At 49.4% G+C, this 18,720-nt stretch overlaps 1 long non-coding RNA gene and 1 other non-coding gene across 2 annotated transcripts; one reads left to right on the top strand and one right to left on the bottom strand.

The window, feature by feature from the left end:
• Positions 1-1,387: 1,387 nt before the first annotated feature.
• Positions 1,388-18,117, top strand: LOC140691587 (uncharacterized). Its single transcript, XR_012067341.1, has 2 exons — positions 1,388-1,546; positions 17,289-18,117. It is a non-coding gene; the product is annotated as an uncharacterized lncRNA (long non-coding RNA).
• Positions 8,489-8,561, bottom strand: TRNAP-AGG (transfer RNA proline (anticodon AGG)). The gene has a single exon. It is a non-coding gene; the product is annotated as a tRNA-Pro (tRNA).
• Positions 18,118-18,720: the final 603 nt, after the last annotated feature.

Below are 18,720 nucleotides of genomic sequence, written 5' to 3'. Positions count from 1 at the left end.
AACACTAATTTACAAGTAGGAACATATATTTCCCATTATCTTGGGTAAATATGTGGTAAAAGAATCATTGGACTATATGTTAAGTGCGTGTTTAACTGTATCAGAAACTGCCAAGGTGGTTGCCAGATCGGTTGGACCATTTTGCCTTTCACCAGCAATATATGAGCATTCTAGGGTTTAGATCCTTAGCAACCGACGGTATTGTCAGTCTTTCTCGTTTGCTATATTCCAGTGCATATGTAGTGGTATGTTATCGTGGTTTTAATTTGCATTTTCCAATGCTCAGTGATGTTAAGCATATCTTTATGTTGTTTGTCATTCATGTATCTCCTTTTTTAAAGTGGGAGGCAAACAGCTCATATAACTTAGTAACAAAAAACAAATTACCCCATCAAAACACAGACAGAAGACCTAAAGAAACATTTCTCCAAAGAAGACATCCAGGTGGCCTATCAGCACGTGAAAAAATGCTCAACACCACTAATCATTAGAGAAATGCAAATGAAAATTACAAAGAGGTAGCACCTAGCAGCAGTCAGGATGGCCATTGTTAAAAAGTCTACAACTAATAAATGCTGGAGAGGGTGTGGGGAGGAGGGAGCCCGCACACACTGTGGGCGGGAGTGCAAATTAGTGCAGACACTATGGAGAACGGTATGGAGGGTCCTTAAAAAACTAAAACCCGCCATGTCACTAGCCCTGCTGGAGTCGGAGTGCTGGGCGATGGAGCACCAAGTGACCATGAATCCAGAACTTGCTGTTACGAGCTGAGTTCTCTTGGACCCTCCACATCCTAAAGTCAATAAGCCCAGAAAACCATTACAAGATGGAAGCAGGGCAGCCAAGGCCGAGTCCGAACAGAACCAGAGGGCACAGGTCAGACGCATTAGCAGGTAGCGCCAGGCCCCCTCACCAGCTGTGGTCTCACCAGCGCACCCAGTCCATCCCTAAGGAAGTGAAAAGTCAAGGCTGATGTGCAGACAGGTTGGCTCTGTATGTGCGTGCAAGCCAAAAAAGGATGGGGGCTGCAGTAAGGCCACATTCGCAGGTGACTGAAAGGCAGGAGAAAGGGAAAGTTTTCCTAACGGGCAAAGCATTGACCCTCACATTGCCTGAGATGCAAAAACAGACAGGCTACCGGGCAGTGGCCTGGAAGGGAAAGGAAGGGGAGGTTGAGACCAGGAGTTCTGGGAGAGGGGCATGGGGATGGACAATCTGAGTGGGCACAGAGTGTACGATGTTTACATCACATGTTCAGGCCCACCTGAGCGCATCACAGAGGTGGCACTGAGTGACTAAGCAGACACAGTGACTTGGCCAGTTGACATTGGTCCGTTTCATCATCAGCCATGCAGAAGTCACACAACAGTCCCAAGGACAGGACGGCCACGGTGGCAGAGACAGGCTACGACCAAGTCCAGCAGCATGAAGTCCACTCCCCAAGGCCTGTCTCACCACTGCTGGCTTTGAATGTCCAACTTGTCTGCCGCAGACCCCAACAGTGAGCCCCTGAGCTGGTGCCAAGGGACCAACAGGTCCTATAGTGGTGAGTTGACTGTGGGAGCCCTTCCCATCTTGGGAGACCTGAAGGGCTGCCATTGTAGATAGCTGCTCCAGGAGTGGGTTGCCCTTCCTGCCCGGGAGCCTCAGCTGGGTAAGAAGCTCTCGAAGGCTCGTGCTGGCTGTTGCATAGAAGATGGACTGTGCTGGGCAAGACTGAAGCCTAGGAGACATACAGGGGCTATTGCCGAATCTTAGACGTTAGTTGATAAGAAGTGATGGTTGTGGGCAGTAGAGACAGTAAGATGGTAGGACTCAAGTTTAAATAAATAACTGAAAGGTCAACAGTATGTTCAGATGAAAGCTAATGTCCTTCTAAGGAACCCCAGGCCATCATTCTAGGTTCTAACAGCTGCTATCCCTGATTATGCCCTGAGTCACTGCAATGAATCCTTTGATAAAATTGCAGACCGTGTTTCAGGGTTCCATAGTCACCAAGAAAGCGGCACAACTGCTTGGTGGCTACGTGCCCAGAAAGGGTGTTCCTTTTGGCAGAATGAACCAGAGCAATTTCCTAAGTGGTATTTATTCTTTTTAAAATTATGCACACAACCGATGTCTGGGTGACCTGACATCTCTAACCCATGTGCTAATGTGGAGGTAGGCTTATAATTTGGAGCACTCACTCAGGAAATCCTGAAATTAAGGTTCTTTCAGAAGTGTTGACTCATCCCCTCGGCACTCTCTCCGCACATCCATTTAACACACCAATTACTAATTCTAAATTGCGCACTGAATTCTGTAGGTGATTTTCCGGTGAAATGTTGCTTGGCTAATTCTACTGGGTGTTGTTTAGAATTTGGTTTTGTACCGAAAATAGCTTTGATTTTGCTTTTGATCAAAAAGAAAAAAAAGAAAAAGAAAACAATTAGAAAAGGTCCAACCAACCAAGTATTTCCTGGCTCTGCCGCTGTGCGTCAGCATGGTCTGCTAGTCCCTGAGGTCCACATTCAAATACGGCATTCACCCGGGCACACCCTTCACGTCTGTGCAAAGCAAGACCTTGGCACAGGAGAATTTATGGGAAAACCATTGCTTTTCACCACCTAGGTACAATTCCCAGGAAACATGCCTGAGATGCATTAGATAATACACAGGACACACCATATGGTATGTATTTATCTCACCAGATAATATTTTCCCAAGACATTAATTTCCTGCCACGAACGCCTACTACTCCGTGTCACATATTAATTCTAAAGTAAAATGAATGATTTAAACCTTTCAACCAAGCAGATACTCTGGAAGCTGGAATGAACACTTCCGGTGGAGGAGAGGGTAGAGGCAGGGAAAGATGTGGGCAGAAGGAAGGCCTTTTTCATAAAGCTGGCTTCTCAAAGAGCATGCAGCCTCCCTGGGTTGGCCAAGGGGGTGTCAATTCTTCAATAACTGTAACATGAAGTTGTTTAAAAACGAAAATATCCACGGCCCCTAAAGGATTGAGTGCTACCATTCACTCTGCAGGGAACATTTGTTTGCAGCCCTTCAGTGCTGAGGATGTAAATGAACGTGGACCCTCAAATCTTGAAGAAAAGCCTGTCTCATCTTTGTGAGGGAGGAAGACGGTGGAAGGAAAACTCCAAGTGACAGACTCTCGCGGGACCGAGGGTCCTGTCACGTGTGTGTGAATTTATCCGGCTTGTAACTTACTCTGTTTCTGCGCCGTGACTCTTCCAGTGGGAAGATGCCTACAGATCCCTCCCCCGGGGACCCCCTCTGGGTCTTCACTGTGCAGCGTGTTTGTTTCCCTGGTCACAGCAAGTTCGGCTCTGACTCTCGGCTCCTGAATCAGGTCCAGGAAATTCCATTTCTCGGTTTTAAGCCATCTGCATGGACCCTGAAGCCATCTCTGTACCACAGAAGCCCTCTTGGAGGGTTTGCTAAAAACACGCATTCCTGGGCCTCATCCCTGGAGTTTCGGATTCAGTAGATGTGAATGAGCGGCCAAGAGTCTGCGTTTGTAGCGAGTTCTCAGGAGATGCTGCAGCAGCTGGCCAGAGATCCCTGTGCAACTTGCTGGTCTACACCCTTGCTGCTCAAAGTGCAGCTCTTGGACCAGCTGCACAGGAACAACCTGGGAGTTTGTTCAGATACGCAGAATCTGGGAGCCTGTCCTGGGCATAGAGTCTGAATCCGAATCTTCACAGGGTTTCCAAGCACTTTGTATGGGTCAAACTATGTTCTCCACTTGCTGCTTGTTAAGTCGAGACACTTAAACCCTGTAGGGGCCTGGGACGCACAAATGGCCATTTACAACATTATTTTTATATTAAAATGGAAATGAGAATATTAGGGAATAGAATGCACAATCCACAGAGAGCTTTCTAAAGTGAAAATGAGAAATCATAAGTAAATTTCTGGTTTACAGCAGGTAATTTCAAACTCTACCCCCAAGGGTCTTGGGTGCACCCCATATTTACCACCCTCCTTTGTGAATACTGACATGAGCAGGTTTGGGAAGCTGTGCCTCTTCACTTCTTTATGAAAGTGAGTGAGCCTGGTTCTATTTATCCTGGTGTGGCTTACTTTTTCTTTTTTTAATGATGTGGCTTTAACAGTGGCTGTATCTTCTCAAAGGACAGCACATGCAATTTTCTTGTCGTAACTAGTGGAAGGCTTCTATTTGGAAGCTTGGTAATCATACTGGACTAGCCCTGTTCCCTATTTCTAGCCTGAGTTTCCAGTCTAGCATCTTCTGTGTAGAGAGAAAAATTACGTTTGAGTAGAAATGAAAACACACATTTATGGATATTAGATTCTAGTTCTGGTCATGGTCTTTGAGGTTTTGCTTTCTACCTGTAAATCGAATGGGATCCTGCCTTCTTCCAGACTCCTCCGACATTTGGCTACAACTCTCCAAACTCATGCTTCCAATTTTTCCTCACCCTTCTGACTTGGCATCACTGAGAACTCAAATCACCTCTTCCCAAAGCCACGTAAGCTAAAAGCTGGGCCACTGGATGTAAACTTGGGCGCGTTCACCACCACGGCGCGTGTTTGGGCCATCTTCGTGCCTCTTGCTGTGTGAGCCACTCAGAAAGACCACCAGAGATGTTCCGTCCGCAAACCAGGAAAATCTGTCAGGACGCCCCCACCTGCTTCCCTTCACCTGAAGATGCTGCAAGCCCGACATCGAGAGATTGTCCCGCCTCGCTGCCTTCGAGACCCAGAAGCCGGGCTTGTGGTCTGCCCTGCCCATTAGCCATTGCTTTTCTTCCGCTTCCATAGAAATATCTCTTATTAAATACCTGACGCGCCACGTGGGACTGGCTGTGGGGGCCCACCCTCAGCACCGCTGCCTAAAATGAGACGCAGCTGTTGACCCGCACTGATTCGTGTTCAAGACTAAGACACTAGTTCGACAGAGCAATTTACCGACTCAGTTTCAAAGGCAGAACTGGAGGGGAGTGAAATAAGCCACCTCAAAAGCACAGGTGCCGAAAGAGGACCCTGCCCTGTCCCCTGAAAGCAGTCAAGGAACCTCCCATGTGAAGCTGCCCTTCCCTTACCGCCAGGAACGGGGAATTCAGTGCCAAGGGGGCTGGGTAAACAAACCCTGGGACTTCTTCCCAAATTTACCGCCTCAGGACAAACCCCTTTGTTTTGTCAATTCTTCACAAGTTTATTGTTTCCTTGGCCAAAAGGTATTAAAGCTGCCTGCTCTGGTCAGAGAGTCTCATATTGTATAGGTTCCCGTACACCCGAAATTAAATTTGTTTTTCTCCTGATAATCTGTCTTCTGTCAATGTAATTATTAGACCAGCCAGAGAACCCAGAGGCGCAGGAGAGGCTTTCCTCCCCAGCGTCTGCCAGGGCGGATGCGCTGCTTCCCTCACGCCCCCGCCCCGCACCCCTCACCGGAGGACTGACTGTCCTCGAAGTCCTGCTTTACGCAGAGGTACCGTGTTAAGCACTTTTACGCGTGCTTAACAACTGATGATAATAAACAACGCTCTGAGAAAGGCTGTCCTCTGTTCTCACAGTGACTCTGACTCGTCTCCTTAGAGGATCCGGTTGATTCTGCTTTGTTGCACATCTGAAGAGATATTGTAACTAGAAAGGAGACCTTGGAGTTGGTGCCAGAAGCGAGAGGCTTATCAATTCCTTAGAAGACAATAAAGGATGCAGAGAGTTAGGGAGTTACATATTTGGAGAAGGAGGGGCACAAACACACAGGAAATGTGAAAGGGTGCATCTGAACTCTGATGGTGAAATCGTGCCCAGTAAAAGCGCCTTGCCAGCTGCCACCGAGGCTTTTGAATGTCTGACTCCACAAGAGCGACCCCAGTGTCCACCCTGGAATTCCCGCACGCAGACAGAGAGCAGACTTACTGTCACTTTCCTGGTAGATCAGGCTGCACGGGAACTTTTGTCTGAGCGTAGCTCATACTGGTGGTGAAGCAGAGGTCACAAAAAAATACTCATAACGGACTCTGGCTGAAAACCTTGCACTTGCTCACTTTATTTGGTCTCCTTACAAAACAGCCCAAGTGGTAAAAGTTCTCAGTCACCAGGGGAGCGTAGCTGTGGGTCAGGAGCTGCGAATGTGAGAAGGAAATGTTTTATAAAGAAGGAGGCTTTTCAGGGTGCTCTGGGTGACGGCTGTCTTTGGGCTCACTTCGTGACCCAGACTCCGGGAGGGGCGCCTACACGCCAGGCTAAGCCACGCTTCATTGGAAGGGCTGGAACCCCAGAATTTCCTTCCTTGTCAGAGTGCCCGCCTTCTCCCTGCCTAGATTGCACCCCCTAAACACTTCCAGCCCTTTTATTCTGATGTATATGAATTAAATTGGAATTTTATGGTAGCTTACAAAGTACCACATCTTAAAAATTGTTGAAGAAACAGATGGTGGTCATTTATAAGGAACAGAGTGGAAATATATTCTCTACTGGAATTTTCTCTACTCCAGAGCTAAGGAAATGGACGGTGTCCTGAATAGGGTGATGGCTTTCCAAGGCTGGGATTTTTCTCCATCAGAGCAGCATTGGCCAGATTTGGGAAGTCAAGAAATGCTCGTACAATGTGATGCCAGTTTGCCTCAAACAGCAGGTTTGATAGTCTTTCGCTTTGCATCTTGCTGAGCAATTCTGGAACTGCCCTCCTGGTGCCCCTCCTCAAAGTCCGGTGTGATTCCAGAGGGCAAATCATGCCCAGGCCAATGCTAGACGCGTGGAAGCCGCCATCCTCGGGATTTTCACGTGACAGTCAGAAGCCAAAATACAGAAGATGGTGTCAGTATAGTGGTTACGAATTTTTAGTCTATTTTCAATGTCCTCACTAATACAGCAACTGTGATAGCTTCACTGTACTCTGCAGGTAATACTTAGTAACAAAGAAGCAGAGAAAAGCTGTTAGAAGGAAAACTGTTTCTTTTGAGTAACCGGGTTACAGCTCAGAGGACGCAACTGTGTTTCTCCTCTGCTCACACATGGTCCTGAGGGGACCAAGACCCCTGCAGGGGGTGAGGCTGGGAAGCGTTGCACTGGGTGGAGAAGTCACCTGGAGTCCTGGAGGCTGGGGCTGGGGGTGCAGGGAAAACCTTCCTTTCATGGAGGGGTGGCTTTATCAAAAGGCATCCGAGGACTTTGAGAACCATCTATTTATTAAAATAGTGGCGTCAGGGTCCCCGTGTTTCTTGGGGAAAGACAACAGGTCAGATCCAGGGGGTCCTCCCCAGGAAATTAGGGAAATACAAAAACCGGCTGCCCTCTGGCTTCCTGCACGGGTGGTTTCTCCTCCCAGGAAGTCCGGATCAAAAAGGCTGAGCACAAACAAAAGGGGGGGGGGTCCAGCTTCCTGGCGGCTTTCAGGTCTTTGTCTTTCTTTCCTTTAAGAAAAAGGTGGGGGCTGGTGTGTATGTGTGTGTGTGTGTGAGTAAGCTTAGGTGAAGGACCTTGACCGACTCCTCTCAAATGCCTAGGAAAGAATCTGTAAGTCTAATGAAGAGTCACATTTATATCATACAACATTACAAAAAAGAGTAACAAAATAATACTACATTCAATGCAACCAGGGTGAATGTATCCTAGAGACACTGACAACAAAAGTATTTGAGTGAGAAAGTAGATGAAAAAAATACATGTCATGTGAAACCCAGACCCCACTCAGCCCTTTTGATCTAATTACAAACCTTTCAGTCTGGCTCTGCTGGGTGGGCTTTGCCATGCTTTCTGTGGAGGACGCCCACCAGGATGCTGGCGTCCTGGGCAGCCCGCCGCTGAGTGCGATGTGCCGTGCGACACGGAGCCGGCGGACGCGGTTCCGGGAAGAAGCAACCGCCATTCTCCCCGCGCTCCATCTGCTCCCGCACATCTCTCACCCCTCAGCATCCTCGGTGCAGGTCTTGGTTAAAAGCCACTTCCCAGCCCCTGCCGTGCCCCTTCACTCACGAGACTGGTATGAGACGGTGCGAGACCATCGTGTATTGGACAGAGAGACCTTAGATTTCATTTGTGAGCACTTTTTCCTCAAAAATGAGCCATAACAATGTGAAAAAGACATTGGAAAACACCCTACTCATGTCATCCCCTCACAATTGCTACTACTTTCACTTACTGTTCATGTTTTCCAAGGTGGCCATCCCAGGATCACTTTTAACTCTGCTTCTTTAAAAACAAAAATAACGCTCCCTCACATTTTTCACATTGCCCGTACTTTTCTCAGCTATTTCTCTCGGTGACTGCATGTTAATTTATTGCATAGCATATCCACAGTGTCTGGTTACTGGACATTCAGAATGTATCCTTTTTTCCCCTCATGTTGACAACTTTATAGAGAATACTTTTCCTTCATAGAAATTTTGCTTCTACTGAATAATTTTCTTAGGATAAAATCTTTATTATTTTTTTTTACTTTATTACTTTTTTGGTTTGATTCAGGTTTTTTTTTTTTTGAGAGGGGGATAATTAGATTTATTTTATTTTTTAACGGAGGCGCTGGGGATTGAACCCAGGACCTTGTGCTTCCTAAGCATGTGCTCTACCACTGGGCTACACCCTCCCCCCAGAATGAGGCCTTAGGAATGAAACTACTAAACCCAAATTTATGACCATCTTTGTTCCTCTGTCTACTCAGTCATACTGCTTTCCCCCCAAAGTTTATCCAGTTTACAATGCCGACAATAACACACCACAGTCAATGTATACAGTTGTTTTTAGTAAGTTTCTGACAGAATATGTTTGCTGACGCAGATGGAAGCAGCCCCCGAGTTCGCTGTGGTGTGCACCTCTTCGGGTCTGCTTGTCAAAATGTAAGATATTCCCTGTGTTTGCTGTTTGTTTCTTCTCTTGTCCCAATTAGCAGAGTGACATATTTGTAATTCCTCCTAGGCGTCGGACCCATCAGTTTCATCATGGGGTCTGGAAACCCCGCACAGCTGTTCAAGTCTCCATAATCTACCTGTTTCTTCCATTACCTTGAGGAATGGCTGCGTAATGACTTTTTTGACTCACAGACGTTACTAAAGGAATATTCAGGCCAACTCTTGGTTGGACTCACTGTCTCCTTGGGGTCCACGTTCCGTCCTATGGCAGAGAAAGTGGTCAGGGGTAATAGCCTCAAACCAGCAATTCTAAGGGGAATGAAAACAGTCTCGGGGGAGGCAGAGCTATAGAAGGATGAGCTATTCAAGGGGCACACCTAGGCAGTCGAGCATATCTTTCCCAGCACAGGAGAGAATCCTGTTTAAATACGTCTTTATTGTGATGAAACACTAAGCAGCCAGTGTTTCTTTCCCCCGGACCAGGAAATCCGTCATCTCTCCCAAGTCCAGTGTGCCTCCTGAGTGCTCAGGCCCATTCTCAGCATACAGCAGGTGTTTAATAACGATCTGTTGAATAACTAAATGGAAGGATGAAAGAATGTGATCGCAAAATTCCTCTCACTGCAAGGGGAATGTGTCCTGTCGATCTCAGGCTGCTGTAAAAGGTGGTTGGAATCTCCTGAGCCTGTGTCCATGGGGCGGAGGGGAAGTGGCAGTGAGCCTGGAGGTGACAGATGGGGCTACCCGGGTCCCCACCCGCCGGGGTGGGCCCTCCCGCAGTGGGCCGGCAGTTGCAGATTTCCCTCCGGCTGTTGAAGAAGGCAACCGAGGTGTCTGGCTCCCAGAGAGCCACATGCCCTTTGGACCTTAGATGTAGCCTCTGAAAGCAAAACCAGGGCTCAGGAAAATGCTTCTGAATAAACTTCCATACAGTGAAACGTGAGCAGTGAACCTGGATGGTTTCCAAGGGGCGGACATCCACCGGGGTGGCCATGTGCGGCTGACTGTCCAGGCTCACGTCGGAGAGAGTGCTGTGTCCCAGACAGAGCCGGGAAAACGGAGGCCGTTCCCTGGCGTCTGGGAGAAAGGGTGCAGGCCACTTCCCTTCCCGTGCGCAACGCGTCCCCTCCCGACGTGATCCACCCCCACCCCCACCCCCCCCAGCCCGCACCACAGGCAGCGCGGTGCTGGAGAGGCCGTCCTTGTCTGCGCGGCGTGCTCGGCAAAGCCTTCTCTTCTCCCCCGGCGGCTGTGACTGGTCTTGAGCGCTCGATGGTGGGAGGTCAGGGATGGGTCACTCGGTTTCCTGCCTCCTACTCGTCCTCTTGTCTCATCAAGGAATGATCACTGTGATTCTCATGTTCTACATTCACTCGGGGCTGATTTGCCACACTTGCCACTTATCCGACCAATTTGGCAGCAAGGCGCTCTTGGGACCTAATTTCGGGTTTGAATCGTGTTTCATCCGCATCTTAAGAATGAAGGAGGACGGATCTGATGAGCCTGCAGGGTTAGCTGTTGTGTGGCCGCGTAGAGACAGGTAGGGGGTGGATGGCAGGTGGGGATGTCAGGGGACGGCATGACCTGTGACCCTTCTTGGCCCACTTTCCAATGAAGTGCCCACTGGCCGGTAGCAGTGCTGGGACGTGCAGCGGAAACAGCGCTGCGGGAGGCCAAGGCGGCTGCCCCTGCTCTGCAGACCAGGAGGGAGCTGGGTCCCAGAGAGCTGACTGTCCCTTACAGACTGGGGGGATGGTCTCTGCCCACTGCCATTCTCATGCCGGAAGCTGCGTGGGGCTTGCGTGATAGACCCCAGGCTGCCCATTCAAGGAGCCATGACCAGGGGTCAGTGTCACGCTTTCAGGAACTCGCCAGCAGGGTTTGTCCTCAGCCCCTGGTCTCCTGTCTTAGACCTTCTCTCCTTGCTCAGGCCCTGTACCCTGAACGTTTGGTACCACGTCACCCGCCAACCACCCAAACTCTTCACAAAGCTTTCCTAAAAGCACCTTAGCCAGCAAGACAATCATTACCTTTTTTTTTCCTGGCAAATCCTGGTCCTCCAATGTTTACCTACCTCAACCCAAAGTGCCTTGTTGGACACTGATCTGAACGACTGGCTGTTATCATGCAGTCGGTTCCTCTGCCTTGATTTTGTCCTGAATCTGCTGCTTACACTGAAATCCACCTACACTGTATCCCACCCCTTCACCCCACCTCGTCCCAGTCCTCGGGCCGTCTGTTTCAATGCAGTGAAGTAAGATACTTAGAAGCAATAAACAACAGCATGGATCTATTTTAATTGGTGATAGGACACCTTCACCCAAACAAGTGACTCCAGTGCCAGGAACTGCAGACTCTCAGGAGGACATCAGCTCAGTCTTTTTAGGGCCCCTCAGCTCCCTCTTGCTGCCTCGGTGCCACCTACTCTGATCAGGCTGAGGGTAGCTTGCTCATCCACCCCACGCACTCTGGTCCCAAACCCATACATGGGGCAACTCTTCAGAGAGGTCTTGTTCTCCAGCCAGAAGTTAAGATACACGATTCAAAGAAAGGGACTTCATTGTGAATTATCAATTGGACAAAGAGAAATCTATAAAAATGCATTATTTGGGTGAAGAACAGGAAGCCTTCTTATTAGAAAATAAAAGAAATGATAGGAAATTGGAAGTTTCTGAGAATCTCAAAGGTTTGTGGCTGTCACAATGGCAGGTCACAATATGGCAGGGCCCGAGCAGAATGAAACCCTGGGGTCCGGAGGCCTTTCTTTTATCACCGCAATGCCAGCACCGTGACACGGCGTAGCCCAAGCCCCTCAGTACCTGTGGACGCCCCCCGCCCCCACATCCTGCAGAGAAGAGAAGAAACGCCGAGTAAGAGCGCACAGCGCTGTCTTTGGGTCAGACAGACCCCGGGTTGATCCTGGCTCTGCTATGTTTCAAGCAGTGTGACCCCAAGCAGGTAACTTGCGCTGTCTCTGAGCCGCGGTTCCCTCAGCTGTAAAACAGAGGTGACGGCAGCACTCAGCTCAGCAGGGTACACACAGTATGTGTTCAGTGGATGGTAGCTCCAATTACAAAATTAATACAATATTGTGGCTTGAATCTTGAATTCCAAGTTCCTTTCTAACTCAATCTATTCATCCAGAAAGGAGATGAAATAAGGGGAAGCGTTTATAGGCTATGACCACGCTCTTATTTTCTTCCCTCTGTTTTTCTCAAGCATTCTAGAAGCATCTTGGCACAACGTCCAGATCTGGATGACTCAGCCTTTCCACCCCACTTCTAGCCACGAACATTTCTGGAGATGCAGCCGACAGTACATTTTAAGCACAACCCCTCAGTTTCATTTCCCACGTGAGCTCTGTCAGGACCCAGAGTCTCCTTCTCTAATAATGACCTTCCCCAGCGAGAAGCAGAGACTCGTTAATCTGGAGACAGCCGGACGTAAAAGTGTGCTTGTGAAGTAGCACCCGCTAAATCACCCTCCTTCAACTTGTGGCAAATAGGAAGCTTTTAACGTCAGAACACTTAAGAATTTGGGTTTTAAGAAGCCATAACCCACAGGTAATACATGAATCTTTTGCAAAGAAACTTCCTGCCACGCTATTTTGCTGCGGTTTTCTTCCCACCCACCTAAACCTCATGAAAGTGAAAATGATGATCAATCACCCAAAGCAGCACGTGTCTAAAATGACTGAAATTCGATAGAAGACGAGGCCTGGAACGCAGAGCAGTCGGTACTGGCTGTGAGGGCGGGAGACAACGCCTTCGTATTTGGTGCAGGTTGACAGAGGGTCATTCCCAGAGCCTCTGCCCTGTGTCCGGACAGCCTGGTGTCCACTTTTCTTCTTCAGCAACCACGTCAGCTTGAGCAGACCGATTGCCAAGGCAGACCAGAAGCTACAGCCGGCAAGGCCAGTGAGCCCAGCTCCGTGCACAAGGGCCCAGGGAAATCAGGGTAATGAGCCTTAGAAAAGTTAGCTCATTCTTTAAAGATCATTTTCATCTTTTATCTTAAACACAAATTCTATTAGAAAAAACCCCACGTCCTCTCCCGATTCCCTTTGAAAACAGTCTTTCAAGCTTATTGGCTGAAGGGTGGCACTTTCGTACAAAAACAGGATGAAGCAGGGATGACCTTGAGGGTGAGGGAGTCATTTTAACCACTTAGATTCTGGCAAATATAGTCATCTGAATGGGCACCAAGGAGTCACTGTGTGACATGCAGTCCAGGAACGTGTTCAGGTATATGGCCTCTCCTCTCTAGGCTGCTTGGATTAATTCATTAAACTTGCTGACTTTTTCTAAAAATATTTTCACCAGGTGCGTCTGAAATAGCAAGATAAGCGATCGCAGTCCTTGCCTTCAAGAAGCTTGTAGTCTTCGGGGGGGGGGGTCACAGAGAACACAGCTGATGGTGCCCCTGCAGTGGGGTGGCTCTGAGGGGCCACGGGAGCCCCAGGAAGAGCAACCAACCTGGAGAAGGCCACAGACTCCCCGAAGAAGGGACATCTGAGAACAAAGAGAACAGCGACCCAGAATGGGCGGGCTGGTACTGATGGAGTAGAAATCAGACTGGAAATTTAATCTGAAACTCAAGGGACGGTTGGCAAAGTCCATTTACTTTCAGAAGTTTAAGCTCTGTAGTCAGAGACGGAAGACGCAAGGACTCAACTCCTGAGTCTGAGCGATGGTGTTGGGTCTCCCAGGAAAAAGAGACAGCACCCCTGTGGGCTTTCTGGACTGATGCTGAAAGTGGGCTTCTGTGCTGTGTCGCTGAGCTTGGACACACCTGGCGAGTGGGTTCTCACAGTGGGAGGCAGAGAGCAGGACAGGTGGGCAGGGGTGAGGCCAACCTGGAGTAGAGGGGATAAAGCTGGATTGTTCCCAGCCTCTCCAGAGGACTCATGGTCCAGAAAGCTCCACCAGTCCCAGCCTCACTCCTTGGGTCCCTCAGATGGTTGGGAAGCCAAAACACTGAGGCTGGGATATGCATTGGCCACTGACAGGGGACTCCAGCCATCCTCCCGTCCAGGTACACGGCCACACCTCGTCTCCACTGCTAACAGTTACACCGCCAGCAAGCGCAGCGCCTGGCCAGTTGTGACGTGATCTCTCAACCCTCGGCTATGGGTAGAGTCTCATATTGCCCATCTCACTGGGCCATTGTGAGGATTAAGTGGAAGTGCTTTCTCTATAAACTGAACAGCACCATATAAACACAGAGTATTTGTGTTATTTTATTATCATCAATCCGCACAGAAGATCCCGAGAGGCAAGCATTATTAACTCCCATTTTCGAGTCGAAGGAACGCAAGATGGGGAAGAAGATGTGGTATGTGGACTCAGAAGAGCTGCGGATGGTTATTGTTCTGGAAGAATCCAAATAAAACAATAGATTTCATAAACTCTCTTCTTATCCAACAATTTTGCTCTAAATAATATGATTTGATTTCATTTGACTTTCTCTAAGTCTCTAAGGGTTTCTCTGGAGAAAGAGTCAGAGGAGGTTTTTTTCCTTTTCCTCTTCTCTTTATAAACAGTCCATTTGGTCTGGCCATCACTGAGAACAAAGATGAATCAAATCAAACTACAGGGTTTTTTATTTTTCCAATGAAGATCAACTTTGGAAAAAAAAAAAAAGGGATGTGTCTTCAGAAGGGGCAGGTGGGGCCACTTCCAAAAGCAAAACGTTGGCTCACCTTTCCCTGGAGAGCAAGGCAGCATCTGAGCCCCCAAGCATCTTTGTTCCTGCCTGCACTTGAGTGGCTGCGCTCTTACCGGCCATCTGATCCTCTCCGTGAAGTGTCTTTGTCCTTTGCAGTGTTAAGTGCTGCAGCGGCTGCAGGCTGATGGAGTGGGGCTGGCGTGTTTGGGCGGCCAGAAGTGCTACCAGGGCTAGAATTCCCCACTGGAGAGGGCCTTATCTTGATGAAAGGAGCCAGTGGCCAGACACCATGAACAGGTTTTGCCCTTTGCATTAGCTCTAGGACATTGCGGCAGGAGAGACCTGGACCTGCCAGCATTGCTGGGCTTGCTTAGTTGGGGTCCAGGAGAGAGGGATGGGGAGGGATGGGGAGGGATGCGGAGGGATGGGGAGGGATGGGGAGGGATGGGAAGGGATGCAGAGGGATAGGGAGGGATGCAGAGGGATGGGGAGGGATGGGGAGGGATGGAGAGCGGATGGATTTCCATCAGGCTCGTCTGAGCCAAGAGAGGGGAGGCCGTGCTGGAAGCAGCCCTCATTCCCAAAGCGGGGACTCTTCCTTCAGGCAAGACCTCTGCTGAGCAAGCAGTGAGGCTGACCTAAGCTTGGCATTGTCGCAGCTCCTGCCTTCGTCCTCGTGTAATTATGAGTAGCACTGCCTTTCATGCTCCTGCGTGTCACTCTTACCTCAAGTACGTGCCTAAGACGCTAACTCAGGTCGCCCCAGGGTACAGGGCAGGCTCACGCTTACCCATCACTTACCACGTGCCAGGCGTGATTCTAAGTGACCAGATCACACTTTCATCCCCATACCAGCTCAGCCATGCTGGGGTGCTCGCCCCGTGACCCTGCTTAGACACAGGCTCAGAGAGGTCATGTCACTGGCCCAGAGCCCCCCGCCCACCAGGGAAGCGGTCATGTTAGAACTGCAACCCAGTCCCTCTGCGGCTGGGATGTGATATGGCTTTTCACAGGGTTCTTTCGTGTAAGACGGAATCTGGGGTCTGCTATCACTCTCAGCTTGTTTGCTGACTTTCCCAGAAACAAAAATTTCCCAGGGTTTTCACATGATGATGCTTAAAGATCTATCTGTCTTCCCATCTAGTTTGGAAGGAGATACAGTGACCAGAAATGCCTTCAGTGAGTGGGATCCTGGGCTGGACAGCAAAAGGCAAAGCCATCTAACTCTGAGTTAGGTAAAGGCGTTGAGCGACACTCGTATTTAGAGACTCAAGTTTCTCACAATGCCATGGACCTGTGTCTTGGAGCGTAGGTACCCAACATGTGTGACAACGAGTGAGTTCTTAACAATTCCAGGGAATTTAAAAAGAATAATAGTTTCTTGCCAGTTCTAAGCAACTGTGACATAAGTAGGTCTTTAAATGTATCAGAGAACTGAGCTGGGAGGAGATACCGAGACTTGATGCCAGGAGTGGTTTGGATTGGGTGTCGGTCATTGAATGTGACCTCAGCAAGGACGTGTGTTGCCGTCAGGGATTGGTGTGGGGGACTTTGCTCGTATCCGAAAGACCCTTGCTTCGGGGATTTCGTGTTGGGGCCCCTTCATCCTCTGTGAGGCGGTGTGAGTGTGGGTCTGCACCTGCGCCAGAGGGACCCCTCCCACTTGGGGCTGTAATTCCCCTCCTGGAGTAGAAATGTGGGAGCACTCAGGGAGGAGAGGGACTGGGATGGAAAACCCAGAGTGGACATGTTGCCAACACACCTCTTTCTGCCACTTGAGGTCATTCTGAAAGGCTTCCCATCCCAGCTGTGGGGAGATGGTTCTTCACTCCCAAGTTCTCCACAGTGGAGCCCAGCCTCCCCTAGAGCTCACAGCAGATTCAGGGCCAAGGTCGTGAGCAGTTTCTCAAGAAAACTACTGTGACCTCCAAAATGGCGGCAGGAAACCCCTGGCACTTGAGGGGCTGTGACTTGTCCCTGGGGCTTGGGGCAGGGGCAGGACTGGGGCTGAAGAGCCCAGGACAGGAGCTCAATGAGGACGAAAAGCAACACTTGTTTGGAATTTTGACTCTTTGAGGAAAGAGGAATATTCACCTACCATGGTACCATACTTAGTGTTTTATACCAAGCAATTGTGTAACAGTACATTTAGGGTTGTAATTAAAACACCATTTTAATGGTAGAAAAGGTTAAAATGGTAATTCTCTCTAAAAACAAAAATAACTTCCTTTTTTTGGTATCACCATGGTGGATTCACCTACCTATTGATGCTAAAAGTCTATCCTGACTCTTTTAAAGTCTATATCAAGGACTTGGTCCTTCAGTTTTTTATCCCAAACTCCCCAAAGGGTAGGCACTTTTCTTTTCTTGTTTTTTTTGTTTTACTCTTTTTCATTCACTTTTTATTTTGACATAATTACAAATTCACAAGAAAATTGCCAAGACCGGACAGAGAGATCCTGTGGACGCTTCCCGCAGTCTCCCCCAGTGGTTATATCGTCTATAATTATAGCAGTGTAAACCCCAGCGAACTGCCACTGGGACGTGTGTGTGTAGTTGTACGTCATTTTATCACAGGATGCACGTAACCACTGAAGTCAGCGCAGAGAACAGCTCCAGCGCCGCGGAGCTCCTCCAGGCTGCCTCTTTACAGCCGCCCCCTCCCCTCCCCCCACCATTGCCAACCCCCAGGTAGGCGCTTTCTTCTGACACTTGATTATTCCACCTGCCATCAGCAAAATAGATGGTATTTAGAATTTCCTAAGGTGGCTATTATCAATTTTCCTTTACATTTCTCAGGTTGAATTTTTTTGGATTGTTTTCCCCGCTGAGTCTCTGAAATCAGGACGTGAACTGCGTGGTCCTCAAGGCGCCTTCGGTGTTTCTGACTCGAGCGAGCTCTTCGGATACCCTGACTGTGGGGCAATTCGATTCGGTGAAACGAGGAAGGAGAAGCAAGCACACGCAGCCCTCTCGATGGCTTACTGGGAAGTTATCTGGTCTGCGATTCTTTAGCCAATCTCTGCTTCTTTATTCCAAGACCATGAAATTTAGAGGACTGCCTTCAACAACAGCAAAAACCTCCACCTCCACCAGCAATTAACATCAACTCCCTCTAACAGTCGCTCCACGTTCCCTCCCACTGTCCTAGGCAAATCCGAACTAAAAAGCCTGGTCCTGCTCAAGGGCAATTAACAGCACTGGGATGACAAAAGATCTTAGAACAGCTGACAAAGTGGCCCTGGGAGGGCCCTGGGCCCTGGCTCAAAGTCGCCGTGGGGAGCGCAGGCCCCTGCAGCACGAGCTTTTCTGCATGAAGATTGAAAAGGTTTTCATCACCCAGGATAATACAATTAAAAAGGACACCACCAGAACCCACCCCATGCCAACTTGTTCAAAATTGGGCCTCAGACCCTGGGGCCGAATTGAAATCTGAAGCTTAAACATCTCCATTGGCAGGAGAGGGTGGCGGGAGGATCTGCTCGCTGGTGCTGACAGGTGCCTGTTAGAACCGAGGGACATATGTTCATTGCCCGTGGTAAGAAATGATTACAGGACTCGGGATGGGTGGGCAGAGGGAGACCCGACTCGTGCCAGAGGAGAAGCTAATTAAAGTGGGATGGCCGGCTGCTTTTTTGTTCTTCCTATGGTGTTTCTGCCCTACGCCTTCCGCATGCAGGGACAAAGGAGAGGAAGCATCTCTAATCGCCAGAAAATGACATCATGTTTGTGGCCCTGGACACTGCGTCGCCCAGGAGGACCCTGTTTTCCTGATGAGTGTGCTCACGCAGACCCTGTGAGGTCCACCATGCGGGGTGGGGGGGGCCTCATCTCACAGAGATGAGCACAGTTCAGGCTGCTGATCACCGACCCACCGGAGTAAGCGGTCCAGGCAATTGCTCTGCCCCTGGATGGGCAGGGGCACAGAGGAGAAGGGAAGGGCCCCCGAGATGAACCAGGGGACAGTCAGATGGCCCGCTTCTGGTCACGGGGCTGAAAGGGCCCCAGCAGCAAGCTGGAAGCCACACTCGGCTGCACGGCACTCACTCTGCAGCAGTCACACCTCTTACTCTGACCCTGATGTGTGTCCTGTCCCCAGGGGTACTCCCAACGGCACACACATTCCATGAGCAAGCCAGGCTCCCAGAGCTGAGCTTAAATCAGCAGATGATGAGTGACTGTTGGCTGTGAAGGACCCACATCGGCTTGTTCCCATGAAGGCTTCAATGTA

This window comes from Vicugna pacos, chromosome 35 (genome assembly GCF_048564905.1).
Source record: "Vicugna pacos chromosome 35, VicPac4, whole genome shotgun sequence".
NCBI lineage: Eukaryota > Metazoa > Chordata > Mammalia > Artiodactyla > Camelidae > Vicugna > Vicugna pacos.
Note: the sequence above shows the minus strand (reverse complement) of the source record. Positions and strands in the feature narration are given on the sequence as shown.